Source organism: Schistocerca americana, chromosome 4 (genome assembly GCF_021461395.2).
Source record: "Schistocerca americana isolate TAMUIC-IGC-003095 chromosome 4, iqSchAmer2.1, whole genome shotgun sequence".
Lineage (NCBI taxonomy): Eukaryota > Metazoa > Arthropoda > Insecta > Orthoptera > Acrididae > Schistocerca > Schistocerca americana.
The window spans coordinates 70,641,294-70,666,734 of NC_060122.1; the positions used below are offsets into that span (position 1 = coordinate 70,641,294).

The following is a 25,441-nucleotide window of genomic DNA, read 5'->3' on the forward strand; positions in this document are numbered from 1 at the left end:
TCTACGCAATGTAGACCGCTCATCTAAAAATTCTATACAGCTCTGTTACTTTAATTTGTCTAAAGCTGAACTTCATTGTCATCAGGAGAGTCAGTAATCAGCCAAACCATGACTTCCACACGAATGTATTGTAGCTCCCTCCCACAAACCACCACCAACTGATGCTATGCCTGTTTTTGCCCCACAGTAATTTTATTTTTCAGGTAACAAACAAATCATATGTGTTTCTAGTTTGGTCGGCATATCAAATCGATGCTGAAACTGACACACACACACACACACCCATCCATAATTATGGCTTCTAAATAATAGGTGCTCGGAACCAGCTATCTATTTATGTGATGTTGGTAGAACATACCACTGAATGTCAAATTTCTGTTTAATGTATGACAAACCTTATTACCTATTCTGTAAAAAGCCTTTGGGGTATTTCTTAATTAATAGTGGCATAAAACAATATTCATGCAAGGAAATATCCTATCTCAGTATTTTAGGTTAACCCACTAACAACCATCAAAATGGATAAAAACTGTAATATTTAGTCTATTTGAGAGGTAAGCCAATAGCGCTCATAACTATAGTTTAACACCCCACGTCATTTTGATACGTCTGTTGACAATGTGTGGTACAGTGATTCAGCATTTTGGTTGCATTACGCTTTGAAGCTTACGAAGTATATACGAAAGAGATAAACACAAAAGAAGTGGTGAAGAAACTGAAAAACCCTGTTAGCGATATGTACTGTAGGGATAATAGCCTGTAGTCCTGGACAGAGCTCCCGAAAGCTCGTGGATTTTATTCTAAATGTTGCGTCTGAGGGATTTAAAACATTTTATTCACAAGAAATATACGTATGTTATACAATACGTATTTTGTTCGTCGTAATAAACTGAACCAAAGCTACTTTAATTGTTGTTTCGTGTTAAACAGAGCACAGAAACAACGTGTACTGCAGTGTCATCAAATGGGTAAGACATGATAGAAAATGGGTCACAGTTTGAATAAGAAACCCATAAATCTTTTAACGATAAGCTGCACTGAGTTGGACTGTGATACAGAGATGAGATATATACTATGACTTCAGTTACTGACATCAAGCAGACTCTTAACTGCTCGCACGAAGTAATAGGTTGACAGCGCATGATCACGATGGAAATCTGTATCTACAATCTCTAGTGCTATTGGCAGAATTTTCCTCTGCCGCCGCTGAGCTTAGCCTGTCCGGTTAATTTTTAGCGTTTCTCCTGCAGTTCGACGATACGTGGTCGTATCCACGGACTTCCATCGCGATATCGACATGCGGGAGACCGCCGGACGTGCCTCTCAATTACTCATATACGTGAATTGGCCTAATTACTCCTGTGTGATGATGAGCTGCGGCCCAATAGCAATTCAATTTTAATTACAGCGGCCGCAACCTATTGCGTCGCTCCGCTACCGCCATCAGCCGTATGCTTCATCAGGAACTGGAAACAGAGGGTAATATCATCGCGGAGCAATTAGAAACGCAGCCTAAAAAGTGGAAAGGAGGCACTTTGCGTTGACAGATTCCAGTATTGCAGCGGCACCGAACACAATCTTCGACATGTATTCGTGCCTTATATGAATGTTGGTCGCTCATTTGCTCCGTTACTTTCGTTATTATTGAAACGTGTGTTACGTTTTTCCGATTGTACAGTATATTTTAGGGCAGTGGTCGTCACACTTATTGCTTAAGAACCAATCGTAACATTGCGGGACAACGCCACGCACCGCATTGGAAAGGTGGCCGCTCAAAGATAAATACAATTTTCGCCAAACCACGGTTATTGATAGAAGCTTACCGCTCGCATATTTTGAATTCATATTGTATGAGGCACCACACCAAACATTTTTAAGTGAAAAAGAAAATAATACATTGGAACTACATGCATTTTTCTGAAGCCTTACATAGTAACCAATTTTCTGAAACTAAGCGTATACTATCTGCGATTAGAACAGGATCCCATGTTTGTTTTTCTGATTTTCTGCAGCGTTTTCTATGCATTTTTGAGCCCCATTATCTGATAGACTACCAACCGGCTGCAACAGACCTATTCAAAGCGGGCTTAGATATTAGGCCAAATATAACAGAACAGAGACGGTTTTAAATAATGTAACTTAATTAATTCAAAAATTTTCACAAATTGACAGAAAGGCAGATGAAATCTTTGTATATTAAATGGTTTAGAAGTCATTTATATATCGTGTGTTACGCCTGTTTTCTGAAAGTAATTAAGTCTTATTCGGTTGAACAGGTTGACCACTTTTCGCGAACAATAGTGAGGCCACTCTTCCCAATCCGGCGCCATGTTGGCATTTGTGAACTACAGAACAAACTGTCACACAGAAGTAAATGACACTTAACTATATTTGTAGGCCAACAGAGGTTGTTTAAACATCGATGTTGTGAAGGATTGGTACTCTCCATACAAACCAGGTACAAAAATAATAAAAATGACTTATCTTACATCGGACATCCAACAACAAAAAACATTTTTCTAAAAAATAGCAGGACAAGGTTCCTCTCTCAATCTCACTGACAACAATGGCGATGAATATTAAAACTACTCTCACCCCTTCTCGGTAGGCAGCAGCATTAATTACACTCATGTTCAGAAAAACAGAACACATTGAAAGACTAGAGATATGACGGTCAATTCACAGGACATATACATTAGTATGTTCTGCAGAGATGTTGAGTATCTGAACTATGTCGATCAGCGGGTTCAAGGTCAATATCGATGGCGCATTCCAACACCACGTACCGGTAAAATGCGCATGCGGATCTCGTTGTCACTGTAAACCCAAGGTAATGGATGAGTGTGATTTGAGTAGAAGTGCGGGATGCCTCGCAGATATATGAGCGAAACGCACCGTCAAATCAGAGGGTTTGAAGGAGGGCGCATTATTCGCATCAGAGAATGTGATTCATCTCCCTGGGAAATTGCTACTCATGTGGGAGGAAGTGTTTCGCCAGTGGAACAGGTATGTGCAGAATGATTCACAGAAGGCCGTAGAACACGACGAGATGGGTCAGGTAACACCTCCCCCCCTCCGCCCCCCCCCAGACCGTCACCCAAAAAAAGAAGATCGAATCGACACCTCATACAAATGGCATCGCAGGACCGATCTGCGTCCTTCTCGGCTCTGGAGCAACAGTGGAACACATGGCACACTATCAGGGGTGACAGTTCGTCGCCGTTTATCACGGCATGGGGTAGGTGCGCGTCATCCACTTCTCTACCTGTCAGAGACGAATGTGAAGAAACGTGTTAGATGGCAATGGTGAATGGAACGTCGTCTGTGAGGACAGAAATGGTATCAGATACTGTTTTTAGACGATTCGAGGTTCTGTTTGATTGAAAATGGTAGCCACATTTTGGTTCGCAGCAGAGAGGGGGAGCAGCATCACAGTGACTGCTTTCGAACAAGGCATACAGCGCCAACTGAAGGCCTTATGGTATACGTTTCTATTGGGTACTACTACAACACCCACAGTTAGTGGGCCGATCGGAGTGGCCGAGCGATTCTAGGCGCTTCAGTCTGGAACCGCGCGACCGCTAGTTCTAAGTTCTAGGGGACTGATGACCTCAGATGTTAAGTCCCATAGTGCTCAGAGCCATTTGAATAGTTAGTGGGTGTCCAGGACGTTGTGACCTACGTGAATGACATCCAGTGAGCCGTAGACATACCCTTTCTGCAAGATGGCGTTTATCAGCAAAACAACACCGTACCACAAGCTGCTGCATGAACACATGCCTCCTTGGTGTCAGAAGATGTCAGCCTTTTGCCTTAGCCCAGAAGATCACCAGACTTGTCCCGAATCGAAACAGTGTGGGACATCGTGAAACAAACAGGTGCACCGCTGTGACCCGCTGCTAACCACCACAGATAAACTTTGAAGCCAGGGGAATGCAGCATGGGTGGTTGTACCATGGGACGCCATTCACGCCTTACACACGACGATGCCATCTCGCATGGAACAAGTATCAGGGACAACGGCGAATCCGGTGCGTAGTAGGCAACAAGACACATGCAGAATCGAAGTGACTGAAATGATAATCATTTCTGCAGAAAATACTAATTTACATGTCCTGTGAATATGAACGAACGTCCTATCTCTAGTCATTCTAAGTGTTCCGTTTTTTTTCTTTCTTTTTTTTCCTGAACATGTGTCTCGTATGTTATATTAACTAAAAACTGCTTGCAGTGTACGACACGGTCACAAGTGTTTACTGTATGCTTTAAATGTCATTTTTCTTTTACACACTGCAGTGTACTACAACAGCTTTAACGTGATTTAATATTACTTGTTACAGACGTGTACCGCATTTGAAGATGACCATCCCTATAATGCACAATCGCGAATCCATGTTACTTCTTTTCGAAATTTATACCATAACAGCTCATCGGTGCTATCTGCGCACGCTCGTGATTTGTCAACAACGGAAGACAAGCAATAAAATATTCCACTTCTCACTCCTATTAACCTCGCACTGGCCGCGCTACGTACCTTTGTCCGCCTGACGTAATCGGCAAACCTGACAGCTGACAGCCGAATTCACCGACGTCAATTAAAATTAAGCACATCTTAAAATATTACAGTCTCTGTAAGTATTTTTATTTGTTACTGAGAATGAAAAATAAACTCTTAATAACTCATAATATTAGCTGATGTTTTTGATTCTTCGCTTGTTAGAAGCATGTTGCAATAAAATACAGTTGAAAACCGCGGGCTGCACCAACACTTGTTCCTATAACTGATTTCCTGTTCGGAAAATTATAGCTCTCAGATTCAAATTTCGCGTAAACAAATTATTTTGTAAATTGTAAATGATTGGAAAAAGTACCAATGAATCAGTTTCTTCATTCTTAAATTAACTATAATTTTGACCACTGCTAATGTGCACAGTATACAGCACAAAATTAAGTCTATGGTGCAGCTGTTACAAATCAGGTGTTATTTTTGTTTTGTAGTCGATTGTCTGGATAGATCGTAGTTCGATGATCAACACTTACAAGTCAAAATATCATGGCTATGTATCTAACAGCATGAAGATCCACCTTGTAACACGGTGCAACAGCGATTCCGTGTTGCATGGAAGCTACAAGTGCTTGGTAGTTTCGCAAAGTACGTTGTACAGATTACGTAGTTCCCGGAAATTACTTGAGGGTGATTTGTGGGCACGGAGTTGGCGCTCGACAGCACCCAGATAAGTTGAATTTTGTCGTGGCCAATATATCAATGTCAGTTCTCTATCATGGTCCTCGTAGCACTATAGCAAGTTTCTTGCCTTGTGACACGGACAGGTATCCTGCTGGAAAATGGCTTCACTGTTGTGGAGAAAATGGAGCATGAAGGGATGCAGGTGAACCGTAGCACAATACTGTCCCCACCGGCCTGAGTCCGTGGTACGGTGTAGTGATGGTACAACCAACTTTTCTTAACAATCTACTAGTTACTCGATTGCGTTTTCATTCAGTCGGTTTTTTTCAGTCGAATGAAACAACCGCATGAAACTAGTCCCTGCGGCCATGTCAGCTACATGAATGCTTTCACTCATTCACTGGGTTTCCATGGTTTCACTCCACGCTAGACAAAAACAAGTCTCCATGCGTTGCGTCCGTTACATGAATGCTTTCATTCAATGCGAGAGAAACGACTGTCTCGTCCCTGTCGGTTGAACCGCTATATGAATTTTTCCCTCAGTCTCTGGGCTTGAGTGATTTTCGTCTACATCTATATGGATACTCTGCAAATCACCTTTAAGTGTCTGGCAGAAGGTTCACCACAATTCTCAATTATTCCAATCTCGTATTGTGCGCGGAAAGAATGAACACCTGCATCTTTCCGTACGAGCTCTGATTTCCCTTATTTTATCATTATGATCGTTTCTCCCTATGTAGGTCGGCGTCAACAAAATATTTTCGCATTCACAGTAGGAAGCTGGTGATTGTAATTTCGTGTGAAGGTTCCTCCGCAACGAAAAATGCTTTTGTTTTAATGATGTCCATCCAAAATCCTGTATTATTTCAGTGACACTCTCTCCCCTATTTCGCGGTAATACAAAACGTTCTGCCCTACTTTGAACTTTTACGCACTACTCCGTCAATCGTATGTGGTAAGGATCCAACACCGCGCAGCATTATTCTAAAAGAGGACGGACAAGCAGTCTCCTTAGTAGATCTGTTACATTTTATAAGTGTCCTACCAATAAAACGCAGTCTTTGGTTAGCCTTCCCCACAACATTTTCTGTGTATTCCTTGCAATTTAAAGTTGTTCGTAATTGTAATTCCTAAATATTTAGATTTTGAGGTCATCAGTCCCCTAGATCTTAGAACTACTTTAATCTAAATAACCTAAGGACATCACACACATCCATGCCCGAGGCAGGATTCGAACCTGCGACCATAGCAGTCGCGCGGTTCCAGACTGAAGCACCTAGAGCATCTCGGCCACTTCGGCCGGGTCGTGTAACCGAAGTTTAAATAGATTCCTTTTAGGACTCATGTGGATGACTATTCGTTATTTAGGGTCAATTTCCAATTTTCGCAACATACAGATGGATGTCTTTTCTAAATCGTTTTGCAATTTCTTCTTCACCTTGTTCCTTGAGGGATCGATCGATCGTTTGGGAGCGAGCGTGTGGCGCCGCCTCCGTAACCTCCGCTTGCAGCTGCCAGGGCCAGGGTTACAGCCGGTGCGAGGAGGTGCCGCGGTAGTCGGAGCGACCAGAGGACTGCCTTGACTGCGCTGTATAGAGCGGCGGCTGGCCAACGCGCCACCTCCTCATTCCGGTTGTACCCCTGGCCCTGGCAGCCGCAGGACGCTTCCATGGAGCGTTCGCGACACAGGCATCCCAGATTGTTTGTTATTTTAATTTATGGACATCATCATATCTTTCTGTCAAACGAACCGAAAACCAGTGGTAAAAAAAATGTGTCAATGTTCCTTTCTTCTTTACATACCCCTGAAAGAACTCATATGGTTACTCTCCATTGAACTGCCAATGTTAACTCCGCATAAACCTAGACCAATTTAATGCACACCTACCTATTCATCAGTTTTAAAAGGTGAAAACTAGAATTGGTCTTCTAGTAAATAATGAAACGAGTGCGTTTATTGCTTTTCTTCGGTTACACATGAGGCTATGTGATGTACACCTCAGTTTTATTGTACTGCTTCACTTCACTGATTGAAAGTACGACAAACTGGGTTCACTCAGAAGAATAACTGAGCAACTCGGTCAGCTAAACCACTAAACAGTGCTTTCAGTAGATTGAACAAATGAATACAAGCTTCAGCTGGCAGAAAAAATGGTTTCACTTGAAAAGGAGCCAATGAATAAGAACTCCGTCAGTACGCAAAACGTCACTGTTGTGTCGACTGTTTTGATTTGCTCTCAGAGATTAGTTTCACGCGAAAGGAATAAATGAATAATAAAAATCTCGCCGATATGTAAAACTACAACCGACTGATTCGATTGTTTCCATTCAGTTGCTCTCATAGACTGGTTTCACTCAAAAGATGAATGAATAATTCGATCAATATGTAAAACTTCCACCGACTGAGTCGATTGTTTTCCAACAACCGACTGAATCGATTGTTTTCTCATCACTCTCTCGGCGTACGTCTTGAGTAGAAGATAGCTTGGATGACTCTGTATACCGGCATAACCATCGACTTGATGTAACCAGAAACATGATTCTTCCGGTCTTGCGCGACGTTTCGCTTTATTCGTGCTCCAGTCTCAATGATCCCATGCCCACTACAACTGTAATTGACAATGGCGTTGTGTCGGTTAACGGAACACGAGGAGTTGTCTGCTGTGGATGGTCATGTTTAGCGGTGTAGGCTGAAAAGTGGACTCTGAAACACTTACGCCTCCACCAGCGCTATTCTTCGTCGTCAGACGTGTCGTAGACCGCCGCTGGTCAGAGAAACCCGAACATCTGTTTGTGCAGAACTTCAAGGAATTAATTACGTGGCAAAAACCTGTCCGCCCAAGATGCTTTAAAATAAACGAATCGAATCTGGTCCTAGTAAGACTTTTACTATAGTTGCAAAAAACGATGTATGTCCCACAAAGCTTGTAAAACTGCGACTGTGGAACACAGGTCTAAAAACAAGAAAAAGACGACTAAGTCATATCAATCATTCACAGCTGGTGTATTTCCTACCGAGTATAATATTTTCTACAAGATAGGTGCCCATCGCAAAAAATCATACTAGTGCTACGGAAATCCGATGGTTTGAGAATAACGCATATCTCCGGGATCACATAGAGGGCCAATTGAGACCTTCTGAACCAGGAATCGCATGACTGTTGCATGGACGACTTGTTGAGTCCTCATCCAACATTCAGTGTCCATAACTCGCCAAAAGGAAGTTAGTTGCACACAGAGGATGTTAATTGTATCATAGACATCTTCTTGGTTGACATGGATTCTGCAAGACATTGACAGGATTCCATAAGTGTGTAGCATCAGATGTCTACGCACAGGTCAAGCAATTCTGGCAAATTACAGCTTGGTGGTTTACAGGCATAAAGCTGGCGCCCAACATGTGTTCCAATGGGTACAGATCAGGCACGTCTATTGGCCACGACATCAATGTGAGTTCACTACAATACCCTTTAAACCACTGGAGCACGATTCTCACCTTGCAGCAAAGACAGTTATCCTGCTGGAAGATGTCATAGTGGGAGACTCCAACCATGAAGCCTCGATATGACTGGGTGTTTGTGTTGTCCACATCATTTCATCATCATTCATGAACAGTTGTGTTAAACTGTAGTACTACTGACAACATGAATCGTGCATATGATGTAATTTATATGTATTTGGCGATGCTGGTGCTGATTCCGCATTTAACATTTGACGATGCCACTATGGCTGCAGTACATTAGGACTTCGTTTTTATGAAACGGATCTGGTGATGGTCATTAAAGACCGAAACCGGTAATCTGTGAACAAAAAGTTTGTGACCATAGACGTAAATTAAAGGAAACTTATTACATATACGGGTCACTGTTTCCTCGCGACCATGTCGCAGCTTGTGAAACAGTATAAGGTGCCCGCCAGCAGACCAGAGCACCTTCTGCATCTGCTCTTTAAAAAGGAAAGTCTGGGACTGTGTGGATAATGTGGTGGAAGCGTAAAGAACGAAAGGTCAACATGTTGCAGAGATGCCCTCTTGTTTCCTGGGGCCAACTGAGTGACTTTGATGGGAGTCGGACTCTGACGATTCCAGAACGTTTAACGTGCCACAACTCTTATGCAACTAAGTTGGCAACAGTGTGATCGTGAACATTCTCACATTGGTGGTCATGAACATGTACACTCTCAGACTAGTAGATAGGGGGTCTGGACATCTACAAACCCCCTATTGTAGGAAGGATGCAATCGTAGTATTGTAAAGGCAGTATTGAAAACTGTACTGCTTCCACAGCACAGTCAGTATAAAACATATGACACCAGAAATGTCAACACGAACGCTTGCAAATCCGTTACCATTCCAGAGAGACTATGGGCACGCACATCTCGAGCCCGTCTTCCACTCGCAACAAAGCATCAACATGCATGGCTTCACTGCTTCCGACAGAGTGTCACCAAAAGGATGCAATAATGCTCCGTGGTCTAGAAAGATGAAAATGCCTAGAAAGATGAAAATCTAACCTATCCCATGTTCAAGGGATGCTCACTACACTGATGTGGTCATCGTTGACCCCAAAGAGTTCACTCGTTCAAGACGTAATGGGCCACTCCTGGACTGTAGTTTTGTTTGTCACATCTGCATCTACATCTATATCTACAAGAATACTCTGCAAAACACACTGGCAGAGCGTTCATCGAACCACCTTCACACTAATTCTCTATTATTCCAATCTCTAACAGCACACTTGAAAACCGAACACCTGTATCTTTCCATGCGAGCATTGACTTCCCTTATTTCATAATGATGATTGTTTCTCGCTATGTAGGTCGGCGTCAGAAAAATAATTTCTCATTGGGAGGAGAATGTTGGTGATTGAAAGGTGGTGAAGATACCGCCGGAACGCGAAACGCCTTTGTTTTAATGATGCACACTCAAAAACCTGTATTATGACACTGACACTCTCTCCTCTAATTCGCGATAATACAAAACATGTTGGCTTTCTTTGAACTTTCTCGATGTACTCCGTTAATCCTATCTGGTAAGAATCCCACGCAGGGCAGCAGTACAATAGAGGACATACAAGCGTAGTGTAGGCAGTCTCCTTAGTAGGTCTGCCGCATCTTCTAAGTGTTCTGCCAATAAAACGCAATCTTTGGTTCGCCTTCCCCGCAACATTTTCTATACATTTTTCCAATTCATGTTGTTCGCAATTGTAATTCCTAGGTGTTTAGTGGAATTTGCGGCCTTTATATTCGACTGATCTGTCGTGTAACCGAAGTTTAACGGATTCACTCATATGGATGACCTCACACTTTTCATTATTGAGGGTCAACTGCCAATTTATGCACCATACAGATATATTTTCTAAATCGTTTTGCAATTGGTTTTGATGTTCTGATGTCCTTACTAGACGCTAAACGACTGCGTCATCTGCAGACAACCTAAGACGGCTGCTCAGATTGTCACCTAAATCGTTTATGTACATAAGAAACAATGGAGGGCCTCTAACACTACCTTGGGGAACGCCAGAAGTCACTTGCGTTTCACTCGACTACTTTCTGTCAGTTACTGCGAACTTTGACCTCTCTCACAGGAAATCACGAATCCAATCACATAACTTGAGACGATATTCCATAAGGTGTAACTCTCAGACACCTTTCGTTTTTGAGGTGGTAACACTGACCAATCCTCGGTACCAACACTAAACAGCCAAGAAATTGATACATCTGCCTAATGTAGTGTAGAGTCTCCGCGAGCACGCAGAAGTGCCGCAACACGACGTGTCATCGACTTGACTAATGTCTGAAGTAGTGCTGAAGGGAACTGACACCATGAATCCAGCAGGGATGTCTATAAATCCGTAAGAGTACGAGTGATCTCTTCTGTACAGCAAATTGAAAGGCGTCCCAGATATGGTCAATAAGGTTCATTTATGGGAAGTTTGGTTGCCAGCGAAAGTGTTTAAACTCAGAAGAATGTTCCTGGAGCCACTGTGTAGCAATTCTGGATGTGTGCGGTGTCTCATTGTCCTGCTGAAATTGCCCAAGTCCGTCAAAATGCACAATGGACATGAATGGATGCAGGTGATCAGACAGGAAGCTTACGTACGTGACACCTGTCAGAATCGTATCTAGACGTGTCAGGGGTCACTCCAACTGCGCACGCCCCACACCATTACACAGCCTCCACCAGCTTGAACACTCCCCGGCTGGCATGCAGAGCCCATGGGTTCATGAGGTTATCTCCATACCCGTTGACGTCCATCCGCTCGATAGCGTTTGAAACGAGACTCGTCCGACTAGGCAACATGTTCCTGTCATAAACAGTCCAATTTCGGTGGTGAAGGGCCTAAGCGAGGATTAAAGCTTTGTGTCGTGCAGTCATCAGGGTACAGGAGTGAGCCTTCGGTTCCGAAAGCCGGTATCGATGCTGTTTGGTTAAATGGTTCGCACGCTTACACTTGTTGGTGGCCCAGCATTGAAATTCGCACCAATTTTGCGGAAGGGTTGCAATTGTGTCACGTTAAACGATTCTCTTCAGGCCGGCAGTTGTGGCCGAGCTGTTGTAGGCGCTTCAGTCTGGAACCGCGTGACCGATACGGTCGCAGGTTCGAATCCTGCCTCGGGAATGGATGTGTGTGATGTCCTTGCGTTAGTTAGGTTTAGTAGCTGTAAGTTCTTGGGGACTGATGACCTTAGATGTTAAGTCCCATGGTGCCCAGACCCATTTTTTTTTATTCTCTTCAGTCGTCCTTGGTCCCGATCTTGCACGATCTTCTTCTGCCCGCAGCGATGTCGGAGATATGATGTCTTACCGGATTCCTGATGCTGATGGCACTGTCTTGAAATGGTAGTATGGGAAAATCCGCACTTCATCGCTACCTCGGAGATGCTGTGTCCCATCGCCCGTGCGCCGAATGTAACGCCTCGTTCAAACTGACTTAAATCTTCATAATCTGCCATTGTAGAAGCAGTAACTGATTTAACAATCGCGCCAGACACTCCTTGTTTTGTATAGGCCTTACCGACCGCAGCGCCGTATTCTGCCTGTTAACTTATCTCTGTATTTGAATTCACATGCCTATACCAGTTTCTTTGGCGCTTCACTGACATTCTGGCGCCAGGAAACTTCTCACGTTTTGGTCAGAACCAACACTTTCATATCCGATCATTTTCGTTCAAGTCTTTTGCATTGGACCAGTCGCCTTTTGCGTAACCGAACGAACCATTTGAAAATCTCGTACAAGACGATCTGCCTGTGTCATGTGGCTTGCTAGGTAGCAGACAGATCTACATCACAACTGCTGTAGCTACAGGCTGCCGCGTACGGAAGTACATCGAGAGAAGCATTGGCTGGTCATAGCGCTGCAGTCACTGCAACATTCAAACATATAACTACATAACATAATTCTGTTAAAAGTAGTTAATAGCTAAGAAACTAAGACGCAGAAGAAAAGCCTCAATATCAGTGATATAGAAATCAGTAATAAGCGCAACTTTAAGGTAATACTTGGAGATTGCATTGTAACGCGATCACCTGCATTAGTTGACGCAGACGTACGAAGATCAGTAGAAAGTCATAACGGAACTGATCTTACATTGAGTCGATCTCTGGCCTCCGTAGGTAGCAGACGTACTGGGTGCACCCGACTGCAAATTGTTGCGCATGTCGGCACCAATGACTCCTGCCGTCTGGGTTGAGAGGTCATCCTCAGTTCGTACAGGCGGTTGGCGGAGTTGGTGAAGGCGGAAAGCCTCGCTCGCGGGGTGGAATCTGAGCTAACTATTTGTAGTATCGTTCCCAGAACCGATCGCGGTCCTCTGGTTTGGAGCCAAGTAGAAGGCTTAAACCAGAGGCTCAGACGATTCTGCGGAGATCTGGGGTGCAAATTTCTCGACCTCCGCTATCGGGTGGAGAAATGCAGGGTCCCCCTGAATAGGTCAGGCGTGCACTACACGCCGGAAGCGGCTACAAAGGTAGCGGAGTACGTGTGGAGTGCACATGGGGGTTTTTTAGGTTAGAGAATTCCCTCCCTAGGCCCGACAAGATGCCTCCTGAGACGCGGCAAGGTAGGAGTAGGCAAAATGCAACAGGAAATAACAATATTAATGTGCTAATAGTAAACTGGAGGAGCGTCTATAGAAAGGTCCCAGAACTGCTCTCATTAATAAACGGTCACAATGCCCACATAGTACTAGGGACAGAAAGTTGGCTGAAACCAGATGTAAGCAGTAATGAAATCCTAAACTCAGATTGGAATGTATACCACAGAGACAGGCTGGACAGTGAAGGGGGAGGCGTGTTTATAGCGATTAGAAGTGCGATAGTATCGAAGAAAATTGACGGAGATCCGAAATGTGAAATAATTTGGGTGAAGGTCACGGTTAAAGCAGGCTCAGACATGGTAATTGGATGTCTCTATAGGCCCCCTGGCTCAGCAGCTGTTGTGGCTGAGCACCTGAAGAATAATTTGGAAAATATTTCGAGTAGATTTCCCCACCATGTTATAGTTGTGGGTGGAGATTTTAATTTGCCGGGTATAGACTGGGAGACACAAACGTTCATAACTGGTGGCAGGGACAAAGAATCCAGTGAAATTTTTTTAAGTGCTTTGTCTGAAAACTTCCTTGAGCAATTAAACAGAGAACCGACTCGTTGCGATAACGTATTAGACCTTCTGGTGACAAAAAGACCGGAACTATTTGAAACAGTTAACGCAGAACAGGGAATCAGCGATCGGAAAGCGGTTACTGCATCGATGATTTCAGCCGTAAATACAAATATTAAAAAAGGTAGGAAGATTTTTCTGTCTAGCAAAAGTGACAAAAAGCAGATTTCAGAGTACCTGACGACTCAACACAAAAGTTTTGTCTCAAGTACAGATAGTGTTGAGGATCAGTGGACAAAGTTCAAAATCATCGTCAATATGCGTTAGATGAGTATGTGCCAAGCAAGATCGTAAGAGATGAAAAGAGCCACCGTGGTACAACAGCCGCGTTGTAAATCTGCTGCGGAAGCAAAGGGAACTTCACAGCAAACATAAACATAGCCAACGCCTTGCAGACAAACAAAAATTACCCGAAGCGATATGTAATGTGGGGAGGGTCATGCGCGAGGCGTTCAATGAATTCGAACGTAAAGTCCTATGTTCTGACTTGGCAGAAAATCCTAAGAAATTTTGGTCTTATGTCAGAGCGGTAGGTGGATCAAAACAAAATGTCCATACACTCTGTGACCAAACTGGTACTGAAACAGAGGATGACAGACTAAAGGCCGAAATACTAAATGTCTTTTTCCAAAGCTGTTTCACAGAGGAAGGCTGCACTGTAGTTGCTTCTCTAGATTGTCGCACAGGTGACAAAATGGTAGATATCGAAATAGGCGACAGAGGGATAGAAAAACAATTAAACTCGCTCAAAAGAGGAAAGGCCGCTGGACCTGATGGGATATCAGTTCGATTTTACACAGGGTACGTGAAGGAACTTGCCCCCCTTCTTGCAGCGGTGTACCGTGGGTCTCTAGAAGAGCGTAGCGTTCCAAAGGATTGGAAAAGGGCACAGGTCATCCCCGTTTTCAAGAAGGGACGCCGAACAGATGTGCAGAACTATAGACCTATAGATATATAGCGATCAGTTGTAGAATTTTGGAAGCCGTATTATGTTCGAGTATAATGACTTTTCTGGAGACTAGATCTCTACTCTGTAGAAATCAGCATGGGTTTCGAAAAAGACGGTCGTGTGAAACCCAGCTCGCGCTATTCGTCCACGAGACTCAGATGGCCATAGACACGGGTTCACAGGTAGATGCCGTGTTTCTTGACTTCCGCAAGGCGTTTGATACAGTTCCCCACAGTCGTTTAATGAACAAAGTGAGAGCATATGGACTATCAGACCAATCGTGTGATTGGATTGAAGAGTTCCCAGATAACAGAACTCAGCATGTCATTCTCAATGGAGAGAAGTCTTCCGAAGTAAGAGTGATTTCAGTTGTGCCGCAGGGGAGTGTCGTAGGACCGTTGCTATTCACAATATACATAAATGACCTGGTGTATGACATCGGAAGTTCACTGAGGTTTTTTGCGGATGATGCTGTGGTATATCGAGAGGTTTTAACAATGGAAAATTGTACTGAAATGCAGGAGGATCTGCAGCGAATTGACTCATGGTGCAGAGAATGGCAATTGAATCTCAATGTAGACAATTGTAATGTGCTGCGAATACATAGAAAGAAAGATCCCATATTATTTAGCTACAATATAGCAGGTCAGCAACTGGAAGCAGTTAATTCCATAAATTATCTGGGAGTAGGCATTGCGAGTGATTCAAAATGGAATGATTATCTAAAGCTGATCGTTGGTAAAGCAGATGCCAGACTGAGATTCATTGGAAGAATCCTAATGAAATGCAATCCGAAAACAGAGGAAGTAGGTTACAGTACGATTGTTCCCCCACTGCTTGAATACTGTTCAGCAGTGTGGGATCCGTACCAGATACGGTTGATAAAAGAGATAGGGAAGATCCAACGGAGAGCAGCGAGCTTCGTTACAGGATCATTTAGTAATCACGAAAGCGTTAGGGAGACGATAGATAAACTCCAGTGGAAGACTCTGCGGGAGAGACGCTCAGTAGCTCCGTATGGGCTTTTGTCAAAGTTTCGGGAACATACCTTCACCGAGGAATCAAGCAGTACATTGCTCCCTCCTACGTATATCTCGCGAAGAGACCATGAGGATAAAATCAGAGAGATTAGAGCCCACACAGAGGCATACCGACAATCCTTCTTTCCACGAACAATACGAGACTGGAATAGAAGAGAGAACCGATAGAGGTACTCAAGGTACCCTCCGCCACACACCGTCAGGTGGCTTGCGGAGTATGGATATAGATGTAGATGTAGATGTAGAGTTGAGTAGTGGTCGGCCTCGGAGTCGGATGCAATGTAATTGAAATGTTCAACATTACGCGGTTCAGTCTACAACAAGTCAGGCAAAGAAACTCGTATGTCATTTCAGCTTTGCAACTAACATCAATACCGGATGCCAGGCAGAATAAAAAAGTGACCAGAAAATGTGTTATGCACTCCATTTAGCAGCCGAAGTCATTCATTTGACAGCAGTTATAGGTTACAAGACTATGAATCTCACGCTGAACTGTATGAACTGTATGAAAGAGGTATAATGAAATGAAAACGAGACAGGAGGAAAAAGTAAGTAAACTATTTATTACATCAAAAGTATCCGTCATAACTGTTCATAGATTCATCCATGTTGGCTGTTAACGCCTTCGTGGAAAAACTTTTGCGCTTGCTTGTCGAATAATAACTGTACCCAGGTGTGCACCTCTTTCAATGAAATCGAAGGCCACGAATGTCTTTTTTCATAACTTCAAAAATGAGGAAATCGCAGTGGCAGATATCGGGACTATATGGAGGATGTACAAGGGCTTCCCAGCGAAATTGCTAAAACGTGGTCAAAACAACAAGCACGCCAGCTCTCGGAAAGTCTTGATGACCTTTTCCTTTGACTTCAAGGCCTCATTCCTCTTTGACTTTCTGGAACATTGCGCCACAATTGAAGAGCAGCGGTACTTGGACGCTGCATCAATTGAAGCGCACTATCACGTGCAAACGCCCTTGAATGTCGACAGACGGCATTATTCTGTTGCAGCGTAATGCCCACCCACATGTTGCCAGACTGTTCCGACTACGCTCCAGATATTTCGCTGGGAAGTATCCGCACATCGTGTAGAGCTCGCATGATGTCTGGACAACCATTTTCTGTTGAAACAGTACATGATATTGCCTGTGCCTATTGTCCGTTTTATTCTTGCCATATCTAATATGGACTGCTCCTCCATAGAGTCCCAATCTTTACCAATGCAGTTTCCATATTTTTGGAGACCTGAAGAAAGGAATTCGTTGTCGTCGACTTGATTCGGACGAAGGCGTGCACACCTAGGCGCAATGGTTTCACAGGTAACTGCAAACCTTTTTCCGTAAAGACATTTCCCATCTTCTCTCACAGTCGGATACACGTATTAAAGTTATTATCTATGAAATAATAGTTTACTTAGTATTTTTCGATCTTTCTCGTTCTTATTTTACTGACCGTTATAAATATACAGCGTGCTCTTGGCTATCGTTAGAGAAGGACGAGTAAATTAGTGGCTTTGACGATCAGTGGTTTACGCCAAGAATTATTTACTGTGAGAATAATATTAGCTGTTCATGTTAGATATGGTATGAATGAAAGGGACAGTAGGTACAGGAAATATCATAAACTGATGTACTGTTTCACCAGAAGATGGTCTCCCAGACATCATTCGAGCTCTACAAAACGTACAGATACTTTCAGCACCGGCACGAGTGCCTGTCTTGTCCCCGACGAAGCACGTGTGGGGCATGATTTGGCTATTGAATCGCGGGACAAGTCCATCTAAGAGGCGTGTTTTTTAAGTAAGTACCGTTTTGAAATTAAAAGAAGGCGTGCTAAGATATCACAATAATTTTATTTGTACGGGGGCAGTTCAATAAGTAATGCAACACATTTTTGTTCTGAAACAGGGGTTGTTTTATTCAGCATTGAAATACACCAGGTTATTCCCCAATCTTTTAGCTACACAACACTATTTTTCAACGTAATCTCCATTCAATGCTACGGCCTTACGCCACCTTGAAATGAGGGCCTGTATGCCTGCACGGTACCATTCCACTGATCGATGTCGGAGCCAACGTCGTACTGCATCAATAACTTCTTCATCATCCGCGTAGTGCCTCCCACGGATTGCGTCCTTCATTGGGCCAAACATATGGAAATCCGACGGTGCGAGATTGGGGCTGTAGGGTGCATGAGGAAGAACAGTCCACTGAAGTTTTGTGAGCTCCTCTCGGGTGCGAAGACTTGTGTGAGGTCTTGCGTTGTCATGAAGAAGGAGAAGTTCGTTCAGATTTTTGTGCCTACGAACACGCTGAAGTCGTTTCTTCAATTTCTGAAGAGTAGCACAATACACTTCAGAGTTGATCGTTTGACCATGGGGAAGGACATCGAACAAAATAACCCCTTCAGCGTCCCAGAAGACTGTAACTATGACTTTACCGGCTGAGGGTATGGCTTTAAATTTTTTCTTGGCAGGGGAGTGGGTGTGGCGCCACTCCATTGATTGCCGTTTTGTTTCAGGTTCGAAGTGATGAACCCATGTTTCATCGCCTGTAACAATCTTTGACAAGAAATTGTCACCCTCAGCCACATGACGAGCAAGCAATTCCGCACAGATGGTTCTCCTTTGCTCTTTATGGTGTTCGGTTAGACAACGAGGGACCCAGCGGGAACAAACCTTTGAATATCCCAACTGGTGAACAATTGTGACAGCACTACCAACAGAGATGTCAAGTTGAGCACTGAGTTGTTTGATGGTGATCCGTCGATCATCTCGAACGAGTGTGTTTGCACGCTCCGCCATTGCAGGAGTCACAGCTGTGCACGGCCGGCCCGCACGCGGGAGATCAGACATTCTGGCTTTACCTTGCGGCGATGATGACACACGCTTTGCCCAACGACTCACCGTGCTTTTGTACACTGCCAGATCACCGTAGACATTCTGCAAGCACCTATGAATATCTGAAATGCCCTGGTTTTCCGCCAAAAGAAACTCGATCACTGCCCGTTGTTTGCAACCTGTCGGAAGTCAATGAAACTATACGAGACGAAGCGGGAATGTTTGAAAATATTCCACAAGACATTTCCGGTTTTTTCAACCAAAATTGGCCGAGAAAAAAAATGTGTTGTATTACTTATTGAACTACCCTCGTACATGAAAGCCTGTACCTTAATATGCGCACTGACGCCATTACAGTCTGATTCTTCCTTGCTTACGTTGTGCACTGAGTAAGATGCTTCCGATAATCGTGAGTCCCACCGACTGTGAAGTACGGGCTGTTAAAGATTTCTTAGTGCTAAAGGCCTAAAAGCGATCGATACTCATCGTGAGATCTGCGCAGTTTAGGAGAAAACATTATGAGCGATGGAACGGTAGGAAAGTGGGTGAGAGCATTTAAAGATGGCCGCACAAATGTGCGTGGTGAACGACGGAGTGGGCGTCTTTCGGTCGTTAATGAAAGTTTGGAAACGGCAGTGGACAATAATGTGAAAGAAAACAGACGCTTTACGATTTCCTCCTTGCGGGATGGCTTTCCTAATGTGTCTCGTAGTGTTTTGTATGGCATTGTGCCCGAGCACTTGAGTTACCGAAAATTGTGCGCACGTTGGGTACCGAAAATGTTGAAGGATATCCACAAAACCAAACGTTTAGACAGTGCATTGACTTTCCTTGAGCTGTACAACAACGACGGTGATGCTTTCTTAAGCGAAATTGTTACGGGCGATGAAACAAGGGTGGCCTACGTCACACCAGAATCAAAGCAACAGTCCATGGAAGTTGAGCAAGGGCATTGTTTTGCTGCAAGACAATGCCCGTCCGCATGTGGCGAATCAGACCAAAGATCTCATCACATCTTTTCGATGGGAAATTCTAGACCATCCTCCGTACAGCCCCGATCTTGCGCCCAGTGACTACCATATGTTCCCACACTTGAAGAAACACCTGGGCGGTCAGCGTCTTTAAGACGATGACGAAGACAAAACAGTGGTGATGCAGTGGTTAACAAGTCAAGCGGCAGACTTCTATGAGGAGGGTATTCAGAAAGTGGTACAACGTTATGACAAGGACCTCGATATTGACGGAAATTATGTAGAAAAGTAGATTAAGGTACAGGCTTTCATGTAAAAATAAAATTATTGAGATATCTTAGCATGTCTTTTTTTATTTTCAAAACGGTACTTACTTAAAAAATACGCCTCGTATATGTCTTATAGAACTACACGAGCAAGTCGAGAAGCTGTGTAATAATGTAGTCCCAAGATGTCAAAGCTTCCGTTTCCGGCCTTGGGGACTATACCATTTACCAATAAGGGTCTTTCATCATTGGTACATACAACCGTACGTGATAATCGCTTGAGCTTTTCTTCAGTAAAAGGAAACGTTTTAAGTACATCATTTGTATAATTTATGAGTTGTTTGGGAAACCCTAAGACAATATTCTGATTTTACTTTCCGCCAGTGTGTTTTCTGATATGAGAAATGCTCATGTATCCCAAATACAATGGGTATTGAAGCCGCTACTGCACTTTGTTCCAACGGGGCGTTTTGTTAAGATTAATGCCACTGTTTCGGGATGCTGGGGAGAGGCGGCACCTTTGTGGTGTGGTGTGGGGGTGGCCGGAACCGCTACCCGCGGAGCTTCCGGCAGCGTCAGCAGTCTGAGCGCGCACAATACGTGACGTGACCGGCATGCGACGCCGCCAAGCGACGCCCCGCGACACCGATCCTATGTTTACGACCGCCTACAGCGCGCCGACGCGTCCGGCCAACGCCATTAAAAGTGCCACCCCGCCTATCGTTGCCAGTTAAATCGAGAAAGCAGTAATAACGCGAAGACGAACAGCAGGGACTCCAACCAGAACATGGAAGCTGCAACGTTTCGATTTGTGGTATTGTAGCAGCAAGTCAGTGAAGTATGCCTACATTCTGAAGATATAATACTTCCTGCAACTAGTTATGTTACATTTTGTTGTTGTTGTGATCTATAACCCCAAGATTGGTTTAATGCAACACTCAACGCTTGTCTATTCTGCGCAAGACTTTTCTTCTCTGCGTAACTATTGCAACGCACATCGATTTTAACCTGTTTACTGTATTCATCCCTTGGTCTCTCTGTACAGATTTTACACCATACACTTTCTCCCGTTGACAGATTGACGACTGTTTCGTATCTGGTAATCTGTTCTTGAGTACAGTATTATGGAAATGAAAGAGGATGTAGATGAGGATGAAATGGGAGATGTGATACTGCGTGAAGAATTTGACAGAGCACTGAAAGACCTGAGTCGAAACAAGGTCCCGGGAGTAGACAAAATTCCATTAGAGCTACTGACAGCCTTGGGAGAGCCACTCCTGACAAAACTCTACCATTTGGTGAGCAAAAGGTAACAGACAGGCGAAATACCCTCAGACTTCAAGAAGAATATAATAATACCAATCCCAAAGAAAGCAGGTGTTGACAGATGTGAAAATTACCGAACAATTAGTTTAATAAGCCACAGCTGCAAAATACTAACGCGAATTCTTTACAGACGAATGGAAAAAATAGTAGAAGCCGACCTTGGGGAAGATCAGTTTGGATTCCGTAGAAATATTAGAACACGTGAGGCAATGCTGACCTTAAGACTTACCTCAGAAGAAAGATTAAGGGAAGGCAAACCTACATTTGTAGACTTAGAGAAAGCTTTTGACAATGTTGACGGGAATACTCTCTTTCAAATTCTAAAGGTAGCAGGGGTAAAATACAGGGAGCGAAAGGCTATTTACAATTTGTACAGAAACCAGATGGCAGTTATAAGAGCCGAGGGACATGAAAGGGAAGCAGTGGTTGGGAAGGGAGTGAGACAGGGTTGTAGCCTTTCCCCGATGTTATTCAATCTGTATGTTGAGCAAGCAGTAAGGGAAACAAAAGAAAAATTCGGAGTGCGTATTAAAATCCATGGAGGAGAAATAAAAACTTTGAGGTTCGCCGATGACATTGTATTCTGTCAGAGACAGCAAAGGACTTGGAAGAGCAGTTGAACGGAATGGACAGTGTCTTGAAAGGAGGATATAAGATGAACATCAAAAAAAGCAAAACGAGGATAATGGAATGTAGTCATATTAAGTCGGGTGATGCTGATGGGAATTAGATTAGGAAATGAGACACTTAAAGTAATAAAGGAGTTTTGTTATTTGGGGAGCAAAATAACTCATGATGGTCGAAGTAGAGAGGACATAAAATGTAGACTGCCAATGGCAAGGAAAGCGTTTCTGAAGAAGAGAAATTTGTTAACATCGAGTATAGATTTAAGTGTCAGGAAGACGTTTCTGAAAATATTTGTATGGAGTGTAGCCATGTATGGAAGTGAAACATGGACGATAAATAGTTTGGACAAGAAGAGAATAGAAGCTTTCGAAATGTGGTGCTACAGAAGGATGCTGAAGATTAGATGGGTAAATCACATAACTAATGAGGAGGTATTGAATAGAATTGGGGAGAAGAGGAGTTTGTGGCACAACTTGACAAGAAGAAGGGACCGGTTGGTAGGACATGTTCTGAGGCATCAGGGGATCACAAATTTAGCATTGTAGGGCAGCGTGGAGGGTAAAAATCGTAGAGGGAGACCAAGAGATGAATACACTAAACAAATTCAGAAGGATGTAGGTTGCAGTAAGTACTGGGAGATGAAGAAGCTTGCACAGGATAGCATGGAGAGCTGCATCAAACCAGTCTCAGGACTGAAGACCACAACAACAACAACAGTGGCAATTCAGTGAAGTACAAGGGTCGTTTGAAAAGTCCGTGCAAAGTCAGACAGATGGCACCACCGGCGCGTATCGAGGTCATATTTAGTTAGTAGCATCTTTGGGAAAAACGCGCACCAAGTTTCAGCCATATTGGTCGATTTCTTTGTGTTTGGCATTCGTGTGAATCAAGGAAGTCTAGTGATTGTCAAAAAATGAACGAAAAAGAATTTCGTATGGTGATTAAACATTACTTTATGAAAAGCAAAAGCAACGGCCTTGCCGCAGTGGATACACCCGTTCCCGTGAGATCACCGAAGTTAAGCGCTGTCGGGCGTGGCTGGCACTTGGATGGGTGACCATCCAGGCCGCCGTGCAGTGTTGCCATTTTTCGGGGTGCAATCAGCCTCGTAATGCCAATTGAGGAGCTACTCGGGAAATAGTAGTGGCTCCGGTCAAAGAAAACCATCAAAACGACCGGAAGAGAGGTGTGCTGACAACACGCCCCTCCTATCCGCATCCTCAGTTGAGGATGACACGGGGGTCGGATGGTCCCGATGTGCCACTCGTGGCCTAGACGGAGTGCTTTTTATGAAAGGCAAAACGCCTCAAGAGACTAAAAGGAAGCTTGATAAACATTACGGTGACACTGCACCTTCGGTTATAACAGTTCATAAGTGGTTTCAAAATTTTCGGATTCGCCATATGGGCACAAGTGATGCTGAACGTTCTGGACGTCATGTGTTGGTTACGACTCCAGAAATCATTGATAAAATGGATTATATGGTGATGGATGATGAAGATTTAAGGTACGTGAGATTGCTGGTGCTGTGGGCATATCTAATGAACGGGTACATGATATTTTGCATAAAAATTTGTACATGAGAAAGCTATCCGCAAGATGGGTTCCACGATTCCTCTCGTTTGACCAAAAACTGAATCGTGTGAAATGTTGCAAGGATGGTTTGGAGCTGTTCTGGAAGAATTCGCAGGACAGTCCTTTCGTCACTGTGGATGAAACATGGATACATTACCACACTCCTGAGACCAAACAACAATCTAAACAATGGGTTACCGAGGGAGAATCTGCACCAAAAAAGGCGTAGACCATTCCTTCGACCGGAAAGATTATGGCGAATGTCTTTTGGGATTCGCAAGAGATAATCCTCATCAACTATATGGAAAAGGGTAAAACTATTACAGGTGCATATTATTCAGCGTTATTGGACCGTTTGAAATTCGAGCTACAAGAAAGACGCCAGCGATTGGACCGCAAAAAAGTCCTTTTCCATCACGACAATGCACCAGCACACACCTCAGCAGTTGTGGTCGCAAAATTATTGGAAACAGAATTCCATCTCGTTTCATGTCCCTCTGTTCTCCAGACTTGACTCCCTCAGAGTACTGTTTGTTCCCCAATTTGAAGAAATGGCTGGCGCGACAAAGATTTTATTCTAACGAGAAGGTGATTGCAGCAACTAATAGCTAATTTGCAGAGTTCGTCTGTTTCTGTTATTCGGAAGGGATCAACAAATTAGAACAGCGTTGATGAAGTGTCGTCTAAAAGGAGACTATGTCGAAAAATAAAAAAAGGTTTACCCCAGGCATGTAAGTAGTTTTTATTTTTGCACGGACTTTTCAAACGCCCCTCGTATGCCTACATTCTGAAGATATAATACCTCCTGCAACTAGTTATGGTACATGTTGTCGTTGTGGTAAATAGTCCAAAGACTGGTTTGATGCAACACTCAACGCTTGTCTGTTCTGCGCAAGCCTTTTCGCCTCTGCGTAACTGTTGCAACGCACATCGATTTTAACCTCTTTACTGTATTCAACCCTTGGTCTCTCTATACAGTTTTTACTCTCCACACTTTTGCCAGACTGGTGACTGTTTCGTCCCTGAGAATGTGTCCTACCAAAAGATAGCTTATTGTTGTCAAACCTTTCCACAAATTTCTTCTTTCACCTTTTACAGTTTACTTCTAAACATTTCAATTTACACTAGATGTAAATAAATCACTCATTTTCATAAATGCTTTCCTTACTATTGCCAGTCTGCAGTTTATATCCATTCTACTTCTGTCATCGTTAGTTATTTTGTTAAAACAGAACTAATCTGTTCCTTTTAGTATCTCATTTTCTAACCTAAATCCTTCATTACCGTCCGACTTAATTCCACCAAAGTCTTTCACCTCTGTTTTACTTTTGTTGAAGTACATCTTATAACCTCCTTCCGAGACATTATCCATTTCGGTCAATTGATCTACCAAGACCTTTTGCCATCTCTGACAGAATAGCAACGTCATCAGTAAACCTTGTAGTTTTTATTTGAACTCCCTGAATTTCTTTCCTTTTCCTAATTTCTCATTGGTTTCCTTTGCTACTTTCTCAATGTACAAAGGAAATAACATAGCGGATAGACTACAACTCGCTCTCACTCCCTTCTCAACCACAGCTTTCCTTGCACGTTCTTCGACTCGTATAACTGCAGTTATTTTTCTGTACAAGTTGCAGTTAATCTTTCATTATCTGTGTCCTACATGTGCCAGCTTATGAACTGTGAAGAGTGTAGCGCACTTAACGGTGCCAAAAACTTTCCATAATTTCTCTAAGGCTACAAATCTTTAAACGTTGGTTTGCCTTTCTTCGATTTTGCCCATACGTCGTACGGTCAGTACTGCCTTGCGTGTTCCTACATTTTTTCTCTGTAAATGATTGTCATGATTTCCCAAGCCTATGACTTACGAAACCGATACTTGGGAAATACACCGGTCAGTACCTGCCGTCCTTGGAACTGCAATTATTACATTCTTCTTGACATCGGAGAGTATTTCACCTGTTTCGTTTCATTTCTACGTTAGGTGGAATAATGTGACATTT

General features: G+C 43.5%; 1 protein-coding gene across 1 annotated transcript in view; it reads left to right on the top strand.

Annotated features, from left to right (window-relative positions):
* Positions 1–25,441, top strand: part of LOC124612775 (discoidin domain-containing receptor tyrosine kinase B-like) — a 260,476-nt gene that overhangs the window by 125,304 nt on the left and 109,731 nt on the right. The gene's annotated exons all lie outside the window — the stretch shown is intronic.